The sequence below is a fragment of the Chelon labrosus genome (genome assembly GCF_963514085.1).
Source record: "Chelon labrosus genome assembly, chromosome: 16".
NCBI classification, from domain to species: domain Eukaryota; kingdom Metazoa; phylum Chordata; class Actinopteri; order Mugiliformes; family Mugilidae; genus Chelon; species Chelon labrosus.
The window spans coordinates 17,023,473-17,047,672 of record NC_140349.1 but is presented as its reverse complement, the minus strand read 5'-3'; positions in this window follow the sequence as shown (position 1 = coordinate 17,047,672).

Genomic DNA, 24,200 nt, shown 5'->3' with positions numbered 1-24,200 from the left:
AGTCGGCAATCAAGTGACAATAACAACGCGGACAGAAGACAGGTGAGGAGGCCAGTGGGTCGTTGCAGCAAACTAGCAGCGGTTCATCAAATGTGTGGAAATATTTCACTAAAGATGAAGACCATTCTACCGTGACATGCAGTAACAGAGAAGGAGGCTGCAAATCAAATGAAACTCGACTTTCACCACATCAGTCGACTTTAAAAAATTCGAAGTCATTCAACCCCTAGTGACAATCAAGACTTTGCAACAGCAGTGTACACTGAGCGACTAACAGCACTGTCACCTTACTTATAACGGGCTAAAAAACAGACCCAATCTAAAATGAGGTGTTTTCAAGAGTTAAGTGTAGTCCTTTTTGTTGCAGTTGTTTTCTTTTTTAACAGTATGCAACATTATTTTGCTTGTCCCAGCCTGTTTCTCTGACAGACATAATTTTGCGGCCATAAGCACCCATCACATTTTCCTAAATACGCCATAAATTCTCTAGACAAGCAGTAATGGCTCTCTGTGCCCTTCCTGTCAGATCTGCTTTGAGCTGGTGCAATGCCAACGCGTTATTACCCACAATGTCCCGTGGCAGGTAGTCTCCCTTGTCTAAACAGCACTGCCCACCAAGGTGGAAAACCAACGGCGTCATCCAGGGAAATTAAGGCCACTCAGAATCAGTCTAATTTTGACATACATTTTTTTTTTTTTTTAATCTGCCAAATTCAATATTAAAAGATAGACAATTTAACTGGCTTCGTCGGGTGTTGCGGGACGTGTCAGAGCGTTAGTTGGAGCATGTTCAGTCAGCTCATTTAAGGTGCTGTAAAAACCTTTGACATGATTGGGATGAAGCCCATAGATGAGTAATCTTTGAGTTAGGGTGGCTCAACTTAGCACGGGAAGCAACATTGCAAGCACTGAACTAATTTCGTATATTCGAGCCGATGTCAGGGTTTATTAGAACTCCCTTTCGCTATATGTTGTGTACATTAGCACGGACATACGTGGTTACTTTATTTGGCAGGCATGTGGGTGATTTAATTAAAAGAGGACCCTTAGGGCTGCTACCACTGTGATTTCACGGTGTCAGGCAGCCTTGTACCCAATTCTCACTGTAACGCATGAGCCGTGTTTCCAATTGTTACAACAAATCTAAATTAATAGCAGTATCTCCTCGCTGTGGTTAATGTCGAACAAGGTGATGAATTCCTCGTTTTTCTCCTCTCTCCTCCTCACCCTCTCTGTTTATGAGCACACATTCTGACTCAGGACGAAACCATTAGCGTAAATGAATGACACGTCCCCGCGATGTCAAAGGTCAGCCACCCCATTAAAAGGGTATAATTTCCACAAGAGAAAAAAAAAAAAAAAAAAGCAGCGTCATAAGCCTCCAGCTAGGATTCTATTCAGTTTTGACAAGGCATTTCGACTTGAGGCAAAACTCAAAATCTATTCAGCAGTCAGTTTGCCTCCACAGCTCTGATTATGAGCACTGCCGCAGCAGCAGGGTTTGATAGCTGCTATAATACTGCCAGACAGTCCAATTTCTCCCCCCGCTTCATACCCACGCCATTCACACACACAGAGTCCTGTTCTGTATACATAACCTAAACTAACTGCTATGATACGCCATTGAGTCAATAACAGCCTGAGAAAAGAAATCACTTTCCCACATTTATGTATCACAGGAAATCCAAATGCGTTTCACTTTTTCTGATGACAAACAAAGGTTTCAAAATGCACTCAGCCCTGACAGTTTGAACAAATTAAAAGTTCTCAATGGTGGTGGTGACGGCGGGATTTGAGATAGACTTCGATAGCATCTCCTTGGGTTTCCTTTCTTTGGTTCTCTCCTTCTCTTTGAGACTCCCTATCAGTAATTTGTCTGCATTGCCAGGCATGGACTGATTGTAATAACGCTTCTATTGAATAGCACAATCAGTCCTCAGGCCTCGTATGATTTTCCTCAGGGATCGCTCGCTCCGTCTTCACAAATAGAAAAGAGAGAGATTTGTATCAAGTGAGCATGCGCAGAGAAAAACTCATCATCTCTCATTGAATTCAAGCTAATATGCATATTATGGAATCCCTTGTATACCGTGCCACAACAAAGCACGCCGTTATGGAGAGGTGAAGGTCGGTTCAAAGTTTGTCACGCTGATCTTAATGTACATCAATGCTTGTGGTGTTCTTGTTTCATGGTGGTGAGTTATCGGCGAGGTATGAAAGGAGACACAACGATTCTCTCGCCGAATGCTGATATTTTTATGCTCGTTTTATAGCGCTGCAATAAAAATGTCTGCAAAGAACCAGCCCATGCACTCATTTCTTGTGAATTGTGGATGTGGACAATGATAAAAATCTGTCTATTTCGACTGCTGTTTGCATGAGAAACACTTCCCTCTGGATACGAGCCACCATAACAGCAAGGCTTGAAATTGAAAACTGGAATCCATCACCTAATGGCATCCACAGAGTGGGACCTAAGTGATGATTGAAAGCTTTGATGCAATGCCCAATAGAGTTCTTACATGAACCCTTTAAGGGCTTTAAGGTCCGGAGCATTTAACACTTAGCCTGGGGGGGAAATATTTGCACAGTTAGAAAGCTTTTCCTGTTGCCTCTGTTATCTGCACCTGTAGCATGCTGACTGTAACCAGTGAAGTAGTGAACAAGCAAATTGAAAAGCGTTGTGTCTATGTTGTTCTTTCTTCCCTCTCGAGAAAATGTGTGTTGTTTTGTTTACTCAATCTTCAAGGCTTGTTCACAGATGTTTGCTTCCATACCAGAATAGGCTCGATTTTCCCGTTAAAGGGTAAATCAAAACTAAATCTAAAACTGTTTCTGCACTACTCTCCATGGATTGAAACTTTCTAGCCGCTGCACTTCCAAACAAACCCGTCAGAGGAGGTAATCTTTTTTTTTTGTTGTTGTTGTTTGCTTGCTTTTGCATTTGACAGCTGATGAAAACAGGTAGTTTGACAAAACTTTTTGAGGTCTGGCCGGGTCTGCTTGAAAGTTTCAGCAATGAGTTCCTGTCATAGAGTTGAATTAGCCATTAAGTTCTTAAAATGGAACTGTTTCTCTAAACAAATTCATGAGATTGGTTTGTGAAAATGCTTGCCAGAGAAAGTGGGCAGCAGACTTTTAAGCCTGGGAGCTACACAGCACCCTCAAGGACTACTTTATTTGTCCCAAAGGCGTAGTGCCATGAAGGGAAACTGAACAAACCAGGGGATTTAACAGCTTGCTTCGTGTGTGCCATGAAATAATGCCATGTGTGCTTTTAAAATTTAGGATAAATGTTCTGATTGGATTTTATTTGTGACGGCTATAAGAGGACATACAGACAACTCTATCTTGATAGTGGACATTTGACTGAACTGAGTTTGTTGCAGAGAGCAACTAGTTCACCTGGAGCGCTGCTATCAAATGAAATTCTGCTTGAAATTCTCTCCCAGTTTTTGTTTGACGTTGATAGATTGTGTAAAACCGGAGATAAGATGTTTTAATGTGATAGTACAAAAATAATATTTATCCAGGCTTCAAAGTCCATGCGAAAAAGTGGAATCGGACGGGCAGGTGTTAAGGCTGCGACATACTGCGAGAAATTTGTTCTTGCAGCCCTCGTTTGGGAGGTCAACCGTCAACATCAACCGGGCAGAACGTTTTTCTCTTGTGGTGTCTGGCAACTATTCTGTGATCGGTCAGAATTGGAAGTAGGCGTGGTTAATCCGGAAAAGTGGAAATGCTAGTGGCCACTAGCTGTGAGCCACCACATGTTAATATTTGCAGTGTGACCGCTAATCTTTCCTGGGTAGACATCGACGTACTGTGTGTGGGTGCATGCTCAATAAACGGCAATAAATACCTCTCGTCGTCCATCCCCCGCACCTCCCACAATGCTTAGTGTGTGTGACGTATGCTGCAGTAGGAGGTTAAAGTTCAATAATTATCAATCATTTACGTTAAGTAGCGCAGAAAAAGATGCCAACATTGGTATGGTAAATATTATTTTTATTATTTGGTATATATTTTATGTGGTAAATTAAGCTATATAAATCAAAAGTATTAAAAAGTAGCCCAAATAGGCTAAGCTCCCCAAGGGTTAAATACTCATTCAGTGACTAGTGACATGGTTAGTCCTGTATTGTGTTTTGGCCATCTCTATTTGTGCATGCAGCCTGTTTAAATCCTAGGAAAGCAGCAGCGATTTAGCATTTGTCCATATAAGTTAATGGCAAGTAGCCATCTCGGTAGTCTGTGGTAAGAAATGGACAGAATCTGGGCACGAAAGGCCAAGTTCCTGGCGCCTGGAATGAATCTGACTCCATTACACCACTATATCTTAACATACAGCCAACTCAGTCGCATATGCACTTCCTCAGAAGTCGAGGTAATGCAGCCTTTTCCAATTTAAGCACAGAAGTAATGATGAGAGGATACCCATCACATTTGTTCTCGATGTATTGGACTTCTGCTCAGTTACTGACACATTTTAATAATGCAGTCGCTATGAGGTGCCCCTGTGATCCTGTATGAATTTTTAAAGTTCAATAAACGTTTCTCATCCATCGGCCATACCTAATGGCGCCCATTACTATTTTATGCTTGAGCATTTTGTACGGTGTAGAAGTGTAGTGCATTCTACTGCATTACTACAGCGGCCTCTGTTGTATTACTGATTAATATCTGACCAAAAGTTTTACATTAGCTCGTGCTGAGGAAAGGTTTGGGGCAAAGTGCTAGATATTTACATGCATCTGTGGATCAATAACCCTGAAAGTAATTATTATATAAGTTTTATAGGACAGGGTTTCTGATAGCCTTGTGGTTGACGTGCATATATATAGTATAGAACCACAACATTACAGGATTATTTCTGCTCATGGACATTTTATCATATGGCATCCCACTTATTTCCTATCTTCATGTACATTGTAAAATGCCCCATTAAGGAAAATAACAAACGGAAATACTTACAGCTACTAGGTGCTTGTCAATAAAGAAGGTAGAAAATGTGCACTGTTAGCATCCGTTTGCAAGTTAGATTGAAGCTCCGAAACATGTCAGCTGTAGCAAAAGTCAGCATCAGTCAGCTGCAGTGCTAACTGGCGTGCTCGTTGCCCAGTGCCAATGCTAACGAGAATGAGGCCCAGTGACTTTTGTGATCCCCTGAGTTTTCATGCATCGCCACCAGAAGGTCACAGTTTTTGCATATTCAGAACAAGATTTAAACATCTAACTGAACTGCTTAGCACACAGTTGTTATAGACATTCACCGTTCTCAGAGTATGACTCCTACTGTAACCGATCGCCACTTAACTTCATTTAATATTAACTAGCAGATGTTAATTTAGAACATCAGCATGGTTAAAGGTTACAAAAACTATGGTATGATTTATCTTGGTTTATTTAATTTTTTTTTTACATCACAAAAACCTGCTGTTTTAATAGGGATGTGTAATCTTTTTTTTTTTTATCCTGTGTGTATGTTATAAATGTTTGCTTCATTTAGTGTTTTATCATGAAGTAGTCAAGTGTTTAACAGCACATTTTGAACCTTAGTTGACCTCTGCCATTTTAATTTTTTATTTTCTGTGGATGACAGGATGTTGTAACAGGGCAAATAAATATTGTCGTCAAGAACCAAGTTCATATCAACTATTATGCCTTGTCAGGAATCTAACTCAGGCATATGAGTAACACACACACCACATTTACTTTTACCGGTAGCTTTTTTTTTTCCCCCCCGTGACTGGTTGGCTGACTGGCAACAAGCGTAGCCTACGGGAGGTCTGCTCGATGACTAATGATGCCTGCACAGCAAAACAGGATTGAAAGCAACAACTTTCACAATTAATAACAGACACAGGGGCAAAGTACTTAATGCTAGGAGCCACACTTACCCCAGAACATCGCATCAAAGCATACATAATTTGTTCAATTATCTAAAATATCTGAGGAGTGTGGCGGCCGTGGCCTTGGGCAGCCGTTGGCACAGAGGTTCATGATTAGGCATGGCAGTATGTGTGGGTCTCTGTGTGCCTGTACGACACAGTTTGTGTCTCAGAGTGAACTGTACACATGAATGCGCATTTTGTGCATTAATGACAGGGGTCTGCACCTGAGGTGATTTGATACTGTGCATAAATATAGAGCTCCTACCATAGGCAACGTTGTGTGAGTGTTTTGGATCCAGCTATGTTCTTTATTTAAAATCGGTACATTGTGGGTTGTTGGTTGCCGGCCTTATAACTGGATGTTGATGATTATTCATACAGTATAGTAGTGTTTGCCATTTTTCCAGCAATTAATTTGATCACAACTATACTAAAAAAAACATGACAGAGAGGGGACTGAGAGAACTAAGCACTAGGGTAAAATGACGACTGAAATGATGATGAGATTTTAGGGTGACTTCCTGGTTCAGCACTAAACTAAAGCAACTGCTCTTGAGTAAAATAGAGAGAAGCAGAATGTCAACCTGGATCCTAAAAAGAAGGTCAACGTCAGCCTGCTGTTTGGACACAAGGTAGACTGTTACATGGCCTGTAGAGACATCTTTCCTTATAAAACTAGATGTGGCGTATACACATCTCTGACCACCTTCCTAATATAGTGTAGGTCTTCCTTGTGCCTCCAAAACAGTTGTGACTCATCAGAGAATGGACATGGTCCTTCTGAGGGTGTCCTGTGGTGTCTGGTAACAGAATGTTGTCAGTGTGGGCCTTTGGGTCCTATGGGTTGAGGGGAGGGGCCTCTGTGGCTCAACCCACAGATACTCGATCAGTTTGGGATCTAGTGAGTGTGGAGGCCAGGCCAACACTTTGTGCTGTTTTTCATGTTTTTTGAGTTGTTCCTAAACAGTTTTTGTGTGTGTGTCTGTAACAGGCTGCATCCTGGTGGGGATGGCTGGGAGTGTCATTGCTATGGGGTGGGGACGCCTGGTCTGGTCTAGGTGGGTGGTACATGTCTATAGTAGCAGCAAGTAGTAGCAGAGGCTGCTTTTGAGTGACAGGTGGTTGCTCGCACTTGTTGCTAGCTGTCTGCCTCGGCATCATCCGCCAGCCTCGGCTCCACTCATGCTCCACTTCTTTGCCAATTCAGCTGGGGAGTTAGGCCAAGTCAAGCAATGCCAATATGACGAAGGCAGGAGCCACCTACTTTGACCTTCATGTTATCTGTTCAGTAATCCACTGGGTGACACCACAGAGGATTCGGCCATCTTTGCATAATGACTCATTCACATGTTTGTGAGACGGACAACTGGGAAACCGAGCTGAAGTCCATCCTGTTCAGACCTGACATGAGAACCACTGACTATACGCAATGTTGGATTTAACAGTGACCTGGTACAGTCCTTGACACACTTAATGTCAGCAAAGAAGAATTGATGGTTTTTGAAAAGAAATTCTTTGACAGAATATCCACCGATAATGTTTAATCCTGACGGCTCTGCGAGGAAACCATGAGTCTTTATGCACCATTCTAAAGTTCTTTAAAAAAAATATCCTTAATCATTTGATTAAAATTCATCCCATTACTGTTCAACATATTACTATTCAATACTTTATCCTATCTTTGTAATGAAATGCAAAACCCAAGAGACAAGGGCAAAGAGTAAAGTTATTGAATTATAAGGGAAGATTTTCTCTGACTTTTTTGGCCTTATCAGCTGTTCAAGTGACCTCATCTCTTCCTCCTCCATCTTTCCTCCTTTCCTTCCTTCTCCTATGCCTACAGTTCCTCTCCCCCCTGCTGGAATCTGTACTTTTTATCCTTTTGTAGTGCGCCCAAGGCCAAGTTTATATGCAGAGAGGTATCTGTCGAAGATAAGGTCTATGCATTGCTCTGACAGTGTGCAGAAGTGTGGAGAGATGCTACAAGTAAAAATAATCAGGGCACAACTCCTTTCTGCAGAGCTGCAGGGCTACACAGGCCAAGAAGAGAGATGGAGAGCGACCCAAAGGGAACTTTGCCCTACACACACACACACACACATCGACACAAGGACACACACAAATGAAAATAGAACATATAAAAAAAAAAAAAAGTACAAGAGCCGAGTACGCCTTTTCTCTTCCCTCCGCTTCAGTGTTTGCAAAAGATCAGCTGCTAAATGTTTTATTCAGCAGAACTTGGCTCAATCTCAGAGGCCCTTTGATAACAGTACAACGCAGACCTAAAGAGCAGAGCAGCAGGATAACATAAAATAAAATAAAATAAAAACCACCACGGCACACTGTAAGGGCAAAGAAATACAAACAAGGCTTGAAGAGTCGGTGGTAAATCAGGAACAACTTTCTAAAACTATAAGCAGGAGCGTCTCATGAAACTTTAAGAGAGGAGTCGTGTTATGATGTTATAAGTGATGTACCTGTCAGCTGCTTGCCAGCAGCTGGAAGTAGTAGTCGTAGAGTGTCTTGGAAAACAATACACAATGGTCAAGTCAGGAGCACTTTATGTTAGATTAAGTTAATTTCAGAAGCACTTAGCAGCAGTGCTATGTCATTTCAGTCTTGAGATAGATTTATGCTTCTGGGTCAGATACATGCGAGGAGACATTGTGGCAACCCAAAGTGGAAAAACTGCAGTTCCACATCTCTCAGTGTCTGGCCGAGCTCAGTAAATTCACCCTCCTTCCGCTGTTGTCAGTTCAATAGTTGCACGTCTCCTCCAGTGTCTCAATGTATTGCAGTGATTTTTCAGTAAAAGTAACTGTTGCTTAACATTTATTAGCTGCAGCTCCAACGTGAGCCGTTCAGCTCCAGTCCCCATTGTTTGAAGTATGCAAAGAAATCAAGCACAGAAATCACACTTTCAATGCTGCATGCATACACTATGATATGTTGCAGAGAAGTGTAAATCAAGCTTTACCTTTACTGTTTACAGTCCAACCTGGTATCGTCTAACAGCATATGAGTAATAAGCCTTGTTGTGGTGCAAGCTATCAGTTTGCATTTTGTAGTTTGGGGCTGGTTATTTAATGGTGTGCAATCTAATGAAAGGCAGCCTACCCCTATATGTCCCTAGCCCTAACCATCACCATCTCGCACGTTGTTTCATGCCGCAAATGTGCCTGAAGTGGCGTGCAATATATAAAAGGTTCCACAATCATAACATGTGCATATCTACCATATAAACTGTTGGGTCATTTTTGAGAGAAAGCATCCTTGGTTTCAGGCTGAGGTAAAAAGAAGAACTGCTATGACGACATCTGTGGTAAATTGAAAAGTAAAAATAGTAATAATAATAATAATAATAATTTGTTCTTCCCTGTCATTGGGATGTGTGTTTTCTTTGTTCAACATAATAGAAAATGCTTAAGATGAAGGCTAACCATCATGTCTGGCAAACCTCTCAAGTAATAAGAGCTAAATGGAAATTTCCTGCAAGCAAATGAAAAACATTACGCAACTGCTAATTTTAGCATGATGGACTGGCACTGAAGTAATGCTGCACAGTGTGTGCGTTAGTTCAAGTACGGCTCATTTAGCCTACCTCATAATCCTGCTTTAGAACATCTGTCCAGCTGTTGTCTTGAAAAATAATCTCAAAGGTCTAGCTCTCAAGCATGTTGAAGATTACTCCCAAATGTTTATGTTAAAGAAAATCTGAAAGAAAATGTCCAGTTCTCGCCAAAGGAATTTGGTGACATAGGCAGCCATCCCTAGCAGGATGCAATCTGACACAGGCACACACACAAAAACAGTTTGGGAACAACTCAAAAACACATGAAAAATATCACAAGGTGTTGACCTGGCCTCCAAATTCACTAGATCCCAAACTGATCAAGTATCTGTGGGATGCACTGGAACCAGCCTGATCCACAGAGACCCCTCCCCTCAACCCACTAACAACATTCTGTTGCCAGAAACCACAGGACACCCTCAGAGACCTACACAATATTAGGCAGGTGGTCGTAATGTTATGCCTCATCAGTGTTTATCCCACCACCAAAATGCAGTCTTGAAATAAAAGTGAGGTGGCCTCTGCTGAAATGACTTCTGACAAATAACAGGCAACGCAAGGACATCCTGTGAAATTTAGTGCTCTTGAGATCAGCTCTGTTGTGTTTCTCCTGATGCTCGTGAAATAAAACGCCGCCATTCCTCCCGCCACACATCTACACTCCCCTGCGCTCTTCAGTTAAGGGCGGCCAATGTGTGTCGTAGGCATCCCAGAAATGACACACTATCACTGTGCCACCTGTAGTGGTGCTGCGTGCGTCGTCTCAGCCAAAGTGTCTGAATAATAACCGCCTCATCCCGCCTGTTCTGATCATTCCCACAATGCAACAGCGCGCCATATGGGCCCTCACTGGCAATCTCTCTCCCGTGTTTTATTACAAATAGAACTCTTTTGACATTTCCATAAAAAAAGCAAAAATAATCCATACGGAATTTTTACGGTGGACTTTACTGTGACTCAGCTGAAAGTCATGCATAACAATACCACTGTTTTGTGTACTTATACACACTCCGTCCTCTGTGTTGATGTGTGGGTCTGAGAACTGGGCAGTGTTTCACAGCCAAAGGCATCACCGTTATCCAAGCTGACTTATTCAGGGACACGGTGAGGTGTTTGTGCGCGTGTGTTTGTGCATGCGCGATTGTGTGTGTGTGTGTGTGCGCGCGCAGCGCAGGAGAGGCTGACATGGCGAGCGTGTCATTCAGCAACGGGGGCGACCTCATTCTGTCATAGCGCCAGAGCGCCTGCCTCACGAGCAAACCCCGTCACCGTGACTCACTCATGCATAAGCAAACACGCAGACACACACACACACACACACACAAACAAACTGTACACGGCTCATACATCACTGCTGTGAGGGCTAAGACAATACTTCCTGGAGATAACACGGGCATTAATACACAATTTTGTACATCTCTATGACAGTGTAAACTTCTGAACTGTTGTTAAGTCACTATGAGTTCAAATAAAAGTAACGAGAATCCAGATAAAGAACATCAAGTCACTCAAGGATATAGTAAAGTTAGAGCCCTGAGTGGCGGCACATGTCCACGTACGATGCTGCGCAGCACTTGAAAGGACCTTGGTTTAACAGTTAAGGAAAGAGTACATGTTTTTTTCTCCCAAGACCTTACACAATTCTCGCATGCCCATATATGCATTGAAAGACTTAGTCCTCTCCACACCGTCAGTGAAGTGATCATTCTAATGCCTGCTTCAAGTGTAGGGTGGAAAATTAAATCCACAGTCACTTCAGCCCAGCAAGGAAACCAGCATGAGAAGGTTAATACAGTTAGAATAATGGCTGTTCAAGAAGGCTTTTTTTTTTTTTCTTTCTTTTTCAAAACCTGCATCAAGCTAACATTTAATTCATTTTCTTCTGTGGTGGTGAGGAGTTCAAAGTTAGCATGGCCAAATGTAACCCCAGTAATACCGCAGCTTAAAATAAACTTGACTTATCCTTCTGACTGGGGTGTCAGTTATGATACTGGTGTTACTGAGCTGAAGGGACAGCAATCGGCAATACAACCGATAATGCAGCATTGGCAGCAGCTACTTAAGGGACTATTTAACAATGCAGTTTGCAGAAAGTCGCAAATACCATAAATATTGTCAAAAAGTTCTGTGGCTACAGCTACACTAAAAAAGAAAATAACTGGGGTCAACTAGGTTGCTGTTAATGAGTTGAAGTGACAGCAAACTGTGATAGAAGGCCCTTTTAAAAACACTCTCTCTCTCTCTCTCCATGTTGCTTACATTGATTTTTTTTTTTTAATCTGGTGTTTATCTGGTCTGCAAATAACCTAGAAAACCTCGCTTTGTTGCAACACTCAGATACAGATGTGGCATTGACAGCAGCTACTTAAAGACTGTGAGGAACTGCTTAACAATGCAGCTGCAGAAAGATGTGACGACCGTCAAATTTGAATTGGCTCTGCGCATTATCTGAGTGTAAGCTAAACTGAAAAAGTGGGAGTGAGATATCTCTTACAAAGAATTGGATGCCACATTCACTGAAAGCAAGGTTTCAGCTTCAAGCGGTAATGAAAAAGTTTCCCCTATTACTGGATGTCCAACAAACTAAAGAGAATCACACTAGAACCAGTCCCAGTAGAGTGAGGTTACTCTTGGTCTCTGTGTTATGTCCAGAAATACAAACTTACTAGTACTTCTACAGATATTCAGGGTTTCCAACACAATGGCGGCCCGCCAGGGTCTAATTTACCACGGCATGGTCTTGTAAGGAATCACAAATATTTGTTTGTTTCAAATGTTGTGCTCGTGTTATGTTTTTCCCATTGCTCCCAAAAGCAAGCCCCCCTCCCCATTTAAGCCACCTCCCCCCAAACCTACCACCACACAAACCAGTCGCTCACCTGCTCTGTACTGAATTTAATCTAACAGAGAAAATGGCTCAGACAACATACAGCACTCTTGATTTTTAGACCATATGATTTAACTGTTTCAACTGTTCACTGTAAATCCGTTTTATTCGCTTTCTTACATTTGTCCATAGAATGCCACGTCTTAACAGCTTCATGTTTAGATGTCCTATGAGTTATAGTGGTGTGCACATCCCCACCGGTGAGGTGCAGGGCAAATGTAACTAGAACTCAAAAAAGGAATAAAATGCCCGCACTCTACTCAAAAACTCCCATATATTGCAGCACTACTGCAAACCATTTGCCTGAAGAAGACCCAGCCGGGTCGAAACGTTGCAATACAAATAAATATATGGGAGTTTTTGAGTAGAGTGCGGGCATTTTATTCCTTTTTTGAGTTTTTAGATGTCCTATGAACCACACAGGCTGCTGCTATTTGTCGCTATATCCAATATTCACGACATTACGGTTCTGACGACGGACTAATAACAAACGCATTACTTTATTCTAGTGCAGACATTTCATATTCTGTATAAATTGTTGTTAATAGGTGGAACATCATCATAAGTATTTTTTTTTTTTTTTTTTTATTAAGGGAGAGCCCTGTTTCATGTCAAATCCATCAGGATCAAATCAAATTCCTATTCCCAATATGGAAAGATATTCGATCCAATATCCTCATATACTTATAACTGTAAAAATTATTGCACACAATTTCACTTTAAAGCATCGTTAGTTGAGCAGCAATTGGTGGACATAATGCACCTCCAAGATGGTTTGCCAAGAAAACCAAAACAAAGAAGAAGCTTGTTAACAAGGGTGTTGTGGCTTATTAAGGTGTTGTAGATACAGTGTGCAGTCGTTCCGTTTTGGCAGCGGTTGAGGAGTTGACCGGGAGGCTGAACTGTTCACTGGATCAAAGAAACAGAGAAAGACCATTGCAACCAAACAATGAAGGCAACCTCAGCTGCAGGTGAAGACGGATACTTGACTGACACAGAAATAAAGACACTTTACATTACAACTGTACCTGCTTGATCCCAGATAGAGTTAACTACACACTTGCTTTAAAAAAAAAGCCATAGCAGTGCATCCCTACTTTTAATTACAAAACCACGTACTTTAACTTGGAAAAGTATGTCCCTGATTTCATTTTGAAAATGATGCCACAAAAAAAGGCAAAGCAACTTATGGTTATATAGCTATAGCTATATTATATAGCTATACAGTTGTTTAAATTGAAGATTAAAACTGTACTCAGTGCTATAAACTGGGCATGTATGTAATCTAATTAGTTAGTTTGTAGTAGTAGCTCGAAATGTGCTATAAAGTAAAACACATAGCCGGTCAGCATTGTGGCTTGAGCAGATAATATGTATCATCCAGCTGAAAGTGTTGATAGAGATGATAACAGCACTCCAGTGCAGTCCAGCGTTCCTGTCAAACCCCTCCCGCAAGACTAAAGCTGGGGCCATTTGAACATGAAGCATCGAGCAGCGTAATGGCCGTGACACAAAGAAGAGCCTAAAGCACTCAGTGTACCACCTCAGGGGTGTCTTCAGCCTCCCACCTCCTCACAGCGCAGACGGTTGGGAGGTGTTGTCCAAGATGGAGTTCACTTTAGTCCTCATCTTCCCCGTCTGCTCACCGCCTCGGGGGTGTCCAGCCTCGACTAGACAGCCATCCTTTTTTCCCCAACAAGGTTATTAATCTTTCCTGCAGCCCCTGCCTTGATGTTTTTTTTTTTTTTTTTTTTCCCCACAGCTTATGGCTGCAGAGAGCAGCGAGCTGCACACTGACTGGTAGAACATTTCTGTTACACAAAGATCTCACACCCCAGTGGAAGTAAAGTTAACTCGGTCCTCTTTGTCAAGCGCTGCCAGTTTCATCAGGTTCACTTTCCACTATATTATTGCTGTAAATTATTGTTTTATACATTTCAAGAAGGATCCAGTGTGACTGAGCAATCCTGGAGTCAGAGTACAGAAAGCTCCATTAGCATATTTTAAGTGATGGCAAAATTATATTTCATTGCGATTGCGCAGTAAACTGACTCAGAGTCATTTTTAACTTTCCCTCGCGATCTGAGGTGACTGCGGCAAGTCTCGCAGAGTTTTATGGAAGGGGCTGCGAGGGAGTCATAGAGGGAGATCAGCAACATTAAATCGATTTATACATTTGTAATCAGGCCATTGACCAGTTCAAGCTACATTGAGATGGATTCAGGAGTCCGCGTACCGATGCACTCGCATATTTTAATCAAAACCAACTGTCCGAGTCAAATCGGTTATTCGTTACACCCCTAATGCCCCGGTATTAAACTGTTCATAACGGTTTCCATCGGTTGGTGCAGTGACCCAAATACCAGATGATGCTTCAGAATCATTTGACACAGGAGAGCCTTAAGCCCAAACAATTAGAAAACCTGTCAACAACATGTCTCCTGAGCAACACTCTACATGACACAAATAAAGAGGGGATGGCTTCGTCTTGGCAAAGTGACAGGAGGCAGTCAAGGGGAAGTGGCAATCATGGAGATGAGTGATAGTGTAACATACAGTAAGTGATATTACATAGTCAGTGCGACAGAAGATGCTCCCCCGACAGGAACCTGCGAGCAGGACAGTTTACCTAACCAGCCACGATTGTGGTGATCATTTTGCGTAGTTATCTGCTTGTAATGGATTGGATGTTGATTAAAAAAACTAAATTCAGATCATTCCTAATTGAAACAGGTGTTGCACACATAACATTTTGTGACTTGACAGACCTGTTCACTGCAAAGACAACAGGTGAGTGAGGAGTTAGCAACATATTTGTTTTTATATGACACGATAATCAAGCTCGACCAGCGTTTTCATCAGTGTCACCTTCCAGTTTGTAGTGGTTTATTCAAAATAGCCATGTCTTACTGGAGTATCCCATTAAATAAAAGTCTATAAAGGGGATTTTGACTATTTAAAAAATAAAAAATAAAAAAAGATTTAACACCCCTAACAGGAGGTGGAAACACATTTCCCACTAAGTTCTGAAATAACCAACATTTAACTGACGAATCAATTGTTTCAGCTTCTGCGTCGTCGGGGTCCTGCTGCGAGCATTAAATGTGTCTTTGTCTCTGGACAGCATGAGACAAGGCCAATACTGGCTGACTTGAAAGAATAATTACAGCTTTCCCATAAAAAAAAGAATAATAATCCAAAGCCCTCTCTCTCGGTTTTCTCTCAATACGCTCAAGGTGACCGATTTTGCTTCTCTTTTGCGGTTCTGTTACCGACTGCGACCTCGACTTCTTCTGCACAGCCATCCGAATTGCACAATGCCCAGCAACACTGCGCAGCCAAGGTAGCCCACTGCAAACCAGCTGACAGATTTTAAAAACTGATTTGCTTACAGATTTGCTCGAGAATCATGGCTATTGCATCCGACAATGAGTGGGCCCGTATCCGTCTGCAAGACCTGAGGCGCTGCCGATGCAATTTCTGGCCTCCTGTTTAATAGGCAATCCAGCTTTGTTTCTTCATTTCTTTTTTACCTTAAATAATTACTTTTCTTTAGTTTTAGACGCCAAGTACCAGACCTTCACACTGAATCTATTAATTCCTTTACTTCCTCATTCTGCAGGTTTAATTTCAAAGCCACTAAAAAAAAGTTGCTTTAGGGTATTTTCTTTCATCAGTCTGAAACCAAGCAATTTCCCTTGTGGATGAATAAAGTTTATCTAAGTCTAAGTCTAAACATCTTGCCCAAATGATAATGTCAGGAAAATTACACTGCTGTTAAGGGGTTAATAATTGATACTGAGCTAAGAGTTTGTGTGTAATATGTGCTAGAAGAGATTGAATGCGCAAATAAATGCAATGACTGTACATGCTTTTTGTGGAAGCAGAGCAACAGAAGAAGAACTGTTACACTGAAACACTTTATATGTGCGTATTACAGATTATAAGAATTATCATTTGTAGTATTAATTGCAGGTCTCTAAATACACATAAGGTAGAATAATCGTCAGCCTGAATAAGGGCAGCTTGCAAGGAAGAGGCAATGCTGTTTATTCAAATCCAAGAGAAATAATATGCGAGTGCACGAGCACTGCAGTGATGAAAAACAGGTGTCAAGTCTGATGCTTAAAATCTTCCATCTGCGCTCGACTAAAAAATCAAAACAAGTTTAGAGCGTCCTATGAGATGCATCCATTACTGCATCCTGTGCCTCGGGGAGCTTTTCGTCCTCTGAAAATAGATTGAGGAAACAAAAAAGCCCTCCATGTGTAACGCGTTGCGAGTCAACATATACATTTTGTCTGTGAGTGGTGGGCATTTGTTTAAGAGAGGGATAAACCACGTAGACACTATGGGCTCAAAGTACTCTTGAAACACGGCAAAAGGAGAGAGGAGCCGTGTCTTGTGTCCGCAGCCCCGCTGTGGATCATATCCAGGTACATTTGCCACGACTCTCCTGCACACGGCGGCAGTAATGGTGCCCCCTGGCCAGGACTGTGTGCTCGGCTCACTGCGATGTGGAAATCACCCAAGGACAGCCGGGCAGAAACACATTTTAACCCACGCTGCTGACATCCATCTAGCCCTTGACACCGCAGGCGCAGACCTGTCTCCTCTGCTCAACAACAACACGGTGGATCACAATCACAGTGCCCCGACTTAGCTCTTCAGTGCGCACACAAGGACAGACGGTGTGTGCCAAGGTGCTGCACAAAGCAACTTCATATGACAAATGTATGCACAGCTTCCATACATTTGAGAAAATCCTCGCTTTTACGCGTCTGCTGTCAGAATAACAAGCAAACATGTCTGACTTGCACTGAAGTAAACAAGGTGTGAAGCACCCAACTGAGTAAAATGCCACACTTGAAACGATTGAGAAGGAATTCATATGACATGATGATTTTTCAGGACTTAAAAGGTGATAATAAAGTGGACACAGGAATAGATTTCATGTAAACTAAAGCACCTTTACCTTGAGCTGTCCTGAGGGACTGGGCACTCTAGTGTGGAGGTAAGAACACTGTAATCCCTGCTTAGGAGATCAAGAAGTAACCCAATCCTGATTGTCTCTCGCTTTCCTAGGCTGTTTCAAAGAAATCAATTTGGAGAGCAAAGTGTTTGTGCAGGCGATTAACTCCAGCTAATGATAATGAATTAGAGCTACACCGCTCTGCCTGCACAACAAATGCCTGCACAACAAATTTGTGTGTCCCTGTATAGCTCCTGAGTAGGTGTTTCACTCGCATTTTTATTTCTTCATTCAAATCTTTCATTTACAGTTTGAGTATCTTTGCTTTTCACTTGTCAGCTGTTAAAAGAAACAGATTTTTCTGAAAGCCCGAGCTGCTAGCACGTGTGATGTAAGGTAGCTATGGAAACAGTGATTTAACGCTATTCCAAGCACAACATTTATTATAAAATGCCTTATAATTATGTTTGCTTAGCCCTAATGTCGTTTACCGCTTGCCGCTTTCTGTTCTCATTTGGTACATTATCAGTTTGAAATGAAAACAGGTGCAGATTTATCAGCTTGAATTACCGCATCCAGGGCTTCAGATAAACAATAGCAGAACGGCTTCAGATTTGTGGAGGCCACTTGAAACTGTAGGCAGGCTACTGGCTGAACTGGCTGAACATTAACAGGTCACAAGAAGCACAGAAACCCACAGTTTAGTCCATTGGCGAGTACCACTCTTCCTGTAGTTCGACGTACACAACCTTAACGTGTGGAGAAGTCCGCATGTTGAGGTCGAGGATGGAAATGTTATGTTCTAGTTCATTTTATTCAGCTATGGAACTATAAATTAAGCATGTAGGCCGATCGAGTTACAATTACATAAACACACAGAGCATTTATCAGTAATCAAACTCCTTAAAGGACCATTAGTTATGTTATTTTACATTGTAGTTCTCATCGATCGCCTGTTGATTAAAGTTAATGAGAGAATAAAAGCCCAGGGCCGCTCTGGGGATGCTGCCGACTACTGACCATCTCTATGTGTGTATGTGAGAGTGAGAGAGAGAGACAGAGAGAGAGAGACTCAGTAGGAGTGAGATGACCTGGCCTAGACCTCCCACTTGCCACATAATGAAAAGCTGTCTCTTCTCAGGCAGAAACTCTGTGACCCCAATATTCTTCAAACTTGTAATACAGGAAACAGCTGGCCCTCTTCGCAGGCCCCTCTCTCTTTCTCACCTCTTCAATTTTACACACATATGTGATCACAAAGGATATTACACTATCCGCTTGATCAATCAGCTTCCCACAGGCGCATTTACCTTTCCCATCTCCACCGTGAGGCTAATTTACTCCCCTCCTCCTTGCTCAATTTCACCGGGGCGATGATGCTAGAGGAATGCCTGCAACATGCCGCCGGAGCACGTGCAGCGTTTGTCACATGTGATGACTAATTACCACAAAGAGGGGGTCATTTCCGCTACGACTTTTCAGAATGTGTTTATGCAGAGACAGAGAGAGAGGGTGAGAGAGAGAGGGGTGGGAGAGAAAGAGGGAGAGCAGAGGGTTAATGGCTTTCTGTCAGTCATCAGTGATGAGCTACGCTCCACCTGGGATTTACTGTAAGAAAAAAAAAACGTGCGATTGTTGGCTTGATGGTTTGAGTGAAAGAATGCACTCCAGTGCCTGCACAAACCTGCCTAACAATCCTGCTCGTTTTATCTCCGTCTCAAGAGAGGCTAGATTGAGACAGGCATGGAGAGGGGAGAAAGAAGGAAAAGGGTAGGTCAGGCAACCAAGGACATGAAGAGGAAATAATGGCGTACCAAGGAAACGGACGCCAAGCGCAGAAGTGCATGTCCCATCTTTTCTACCCACTGGCTGCCCGTTCGGCAGTGTCCTCCCCTTGTCGCCCTCCCAGGAGAGGAGAGAGAGACAGGGGCAAAAAGACGAAAAAACACTTGTGAGTGAAATGGTGTGAAAAAGAAAGGCTTAGAGCAGTGACAACATTCGCAGAGGAAATGGCACTCCGGCCTCTCTCCCTTATTTGATGAGATGGCGGAGGAGCAGGGAGCGAGTTAAAGAAAGTGTGAAAGAGGCGGCAGTAAGGAGGACGAACGAGGTCGAAGGGAAGACGGCAAGGGCAGAGAGATCGGACCGGATGGCAGGGACTCATTTCACCCACACACACGCGCAAAAAAAAAATAAAATAAAAAAAACAACTCTTGGTTTCAATCTCCCTCTATAATTTAACTCAAGGCATGCTGTAGAACGAGCCTGAGTATCATCACTCTGAGGCAGAGGAACATCTAAAAGGAGATAATGAGCTACACGAGAACAATGATAAAAATACATATTTAACATTATAATGGAGCCTTAAGCTCAGGCCTTGTCAACATGGCTAATTATCAACAGAGAAGAGAAGCACCCTACAAACTCTTATTAGATATTTAAAGCGGCCTCAAGGAAACTCAGACCATGTGGCTTAAAATATGTAACACACTGACTACTAATTATTATTAAAATAATAATAATTCCTGTCAGAGGGGTAATACTCATCTTTCAAGACAGGATATATGAGAAAAAAAAGTTTCATCCTTACAAGTGTTGTTCACCTAGTTGAGAATAGAAACGAAGTTGTGCCTTAATTTAAAAAGTGCCCTTACATGAGAGCCTGACCCGTATCCCCGAGCCACCTTAACCCCAACTCTAACCCGAACGCTTTTGAGGAGCAGCTCCACCGTCCATCTTTATAATGTCTATGGTCAATACATGTTTGTGCTTATGATGCCATACGAGCAAAATTAAGGACTTCTCTAAGTGTGCCGGAAGTTCTAACAAATAACTGAGTAGATTTGGTCTCAAATACAGGTATGTTTTGGGGGGGGGGGGCGTTGTCTGGCTTGATTGACATGTCTGGTTAAAGGTTTTTAGTCTGACCCACACCTTTCTCCTCCCCAGCTCCACCCTCCCATCCAAATGTGGTCACTTCTGGTTCCAAAGAAACCAAGATGGTGACGGGCCAAATGCCAAACTCAAGGCCTCAAAACAGTAGTCCACAACCAAGTTGATTATTCTCAAGAAAACATTGGTCTTCTTCTGACTCGTAGCTTTTATATGCTTTATCTTTAAATGTCACACAATAGCAAGGTAAAACTATTTGCCTCACCAAGGACAGAGTCAACCAAATACCATAATAATCCCTGGATACATTAACCTCCCTAACACTTTCTTTTAAGACTGCCTTAGCATCGAGAGGAATGGAAAGAAGAACTCAGAAACACAAAATGAAAGATCGAAGTGATTTTCTCCTTTTGTTTCTGTCTGATAACTTCGGAGCAATATACTGAGAAAATCCATCAGTACATGATCTCAAATGTCACGGACGGTGTAAAATGAGGCCAGTCTAGACAGAATTAGCGCTTCAGTCAAACTGAAGATGAAGCAATCCAGTGAGGGACAGAGGACGCTGAGGGGATAAAAAGGGCAACGAGCCGAGCCCCAGTCTCCTCTCATGCCGTAACGTGACTGCTGTTTTTCACTCTGTCTTCTGTCAGTCTGATGCTGGGCCTCTGTGAGCTATCTTCACAATGTGCTTCTTGCCTTGGGCGAGGGGTACGTACCACTCTCTGTGATCCCCCTCAACAAACCCACATACTACACACACACCCACCACTACTGTTAAGATCCATCTGGGTCTCTTGATCAAAGGAGGGCAAAGCAGGGGGGCCTGGAGGACATCTCTGATTACCACTGCCTGAGGCAAGCCACCTCATCCCCATCAGCCTTATTCCACCATCATCATCATCATCATCATCATCATCATCCACCGCTGCAATCAATATGCTGCTACAATGCCCTGCAGGAGCCACAGCCACCCTCACATGTATACTCACATTATACAGGAAGCAATGGATCAGAGAAAGGCGTACACTGTGCTTTAAACCGGTTGGCTTGGCACAGTACAGTCAGTGTAGAAAACATTAAAATGAACAAATGTAAGACAAGAAACACATTACGCTGATGATGCTAGTGTCTTTTCCAAGGTCTGTGCATTTGATGCATTAGTAACAGGGAAAACATCGTATTTCATGTTTGTTTGATGGACCACAGAAAGCAAATGGGATGTAGAAAGCCCCATGTAACACAGTATTGATGGTTAAAGTGTCTTACTGAGTTGTAATAGTCAGTAGCCAATATCAGGAAAAGAAAAAAGCAGACAAAGCAAAGTAGGTATGGAGTTGGTGAGGAGCAAATGAACTCGGCTGGGTAGTGTCATCAGAAGGTGGCAGCGTAGGCTGTAAGTTACGCATGGCTGTAATGGACAATAGAAGATGGAGAGGTGGCAAACCGTGAACAGAGGAAGAACAAAACCAGTCAGTCGTCTTGCCGATTTCAAATGAAAAATGTAGAGAGGGCTTCAGGAAGATTTGTTTTGTGTCAGCCTCGGGCCAGTTCAGTTTCTGACCCTAAGGGAAAACTCACCAGGAATACCAGAGGTAAACAGTTAGATGAAGCATTTACATTATTATCAGGCACCAACATTTATCCCATCGAATGGATTATAAAAAGGTTTACACCAGCACTCTCTGTATGATTTAAACATTCTTTGGGTCGGGTCAGTCTGCTCCGTTTGAAGTGATTACATGAGGCATTTCTCTGACTGGTTTATTATTCTGATTGTAAGTGAAATATTATTGCCCATGTAAACACAAACCCTTCAACATGGTGAGTGTTTCAACATGGAAAAATCTAGAGATTTAAAAAAGCTCTCTGACTGATTTAGGTGTGACAACTCATTTTGTGCTAATGTCATCTGTTTGACTTGAGTGAACTGTGTTGGTTTTTTAAATAAGTATGAAGCTTGTCATATACTCCGCGAGAAGGGAGGAATTTGTTCTTGCTCCTGGGACTGCGAGAACAAGAAAAAAAGTTTGTTCTGGCCAAGTAATTTATCCTTCACAAGACACTCGGGTGCTTAACTCTGGGGGAAGTCCTCATAGAGCCCTCCAACTGCATACGACACATACGCTAAGCATTGTGGGAGATGCAGGAGATGGACGACAAGATTCACTTTTCTTTATTATTTCCAGACGTCGTCCAGTCGTTTTGACGACCACGGCCGTCCGATCCCGCCGTTCAGTCAGCATGCACCCATAAACAGTATGTCGATCTCTACCCAGGAGAGATTAGCGGTGACACTGTGAATATCAGAAACGTTTTCCACTTTTCCGTATTAAACACGCCCACTTCCAATTTCTGACCAATCACAGAATAGTTGTCGGACACCACACGAAAAAATTGTTCTGCCCGTATGATTTGTCGAGAACAAGCTGCAAGAACTCCCAAATGGACAAAATCATTCTGTCATGTTGTTCTCGCAGTCCAATGAGCGAGAACAATCGTCTCACTTCTCGCGGAATATGTAACAGCCTTTATGCTACACATCCCCAAATCACATCAGAGCACTGAATACAAATTTTAGACACTATCTACTGCAATTTGTCTCTATTCAGTTTCCACATATATCAACCTAATTAAACTAACCACAGTCAAAGGGCTCCATCATGGGGCTAACATAACTAGGACAGATGGTCAAAACACAGAGGAAAAAAGACAACTAAGATTTAACAGATGCAGACTGGAGGGGGCCTAAGCAGACTATAATCACACTAGTGGACCACACATTCAGAGACACTTCTGAATGCAGATTTGTGCCATGTAGACACACAAAACCAGAAAAAGAGGGAGAGATGGGTGACATTACCATGTTTTTCTGAGAATTTTGGTCATTTCCTCCAACACACACACACATCAAGCCACTGTGAACAACACTCTTCCTCCACAGGACGCCAACTTCAGCTACACCACTAACATTTTCATTACACAGCTTATATTGCCACGTCCGTGCTTTCAGCTGAAATGCCATCTCATTTCCCTTATTGCCCGCATCATTCACCAGCCTTCAGATCTGGCTTTAAAGTCAGAACATCTGATTTAACGTGAGAATGCAATACCCGTGCACACAGAGGGCATTCAAACGCATTTTAAGCTCCACTAAGGCCGTGTATATTTAATCAAGAGTTTCCTTTAACACGATTAAAAATTGAAATCCCTGTAAGTGGTATTCTAATTGCACTACTGTAGACTCCGGCCAACGTTGTGTTCTCAAAGCAGATTATATCGTGCACCATGACGAGCCAAACCGTTGCAAAAACGAAGCCGATGATATTGATCCATAACAACAGTACATGTCAAAATCTGGACGAATTAGACGGTAAGTGAACAGCCGGTCTACATAAAGACCTGAGCGACTGTGACAAGAGCATGCGAAGGATCGACCGAAAGCGCCGGGCATAATGTTTGCTTCATCAGTTTAAAAGATATTTTGCACATGTGGGGATCTGGGGGGAAATCAATTTAAATGGTTCTGCTGCTTTTAAATGAAGCAGTAATGTCATTTCTGTCCTGAGGGTGGTGACCACAGAATTATTAAAGTTAAAAAGGTTTACCCACTTTTGCGGCATGGATAGATTCAGCAAACACCATGGCAACCTGTCCAGTACAAAGAAGAAATTCTTGCCTACAATAAACTATAAGAAATATCTATTCTGGTCAAAAGAAGTTGTTTTTTTTTTCCCTTTTCTTTGAGCAGAATTTCTCATGCGATAGTGGCATTGTACACCACATTCAGTGGCATACCACAAATGTAATGTACCATTTCTTCGTTCAAAATCATTTGTCAAAAAACAGAAGTGCTGTTAATGTGAAAAGTGTGACGACACAGTGGTCCACGTGGAGTCAAGAGGTTAACAAATTCATACTCTAGAGGGGATCCTCTGGGGATCATGAATATTGATGCCACATTAAGTGACATTCATGATATCT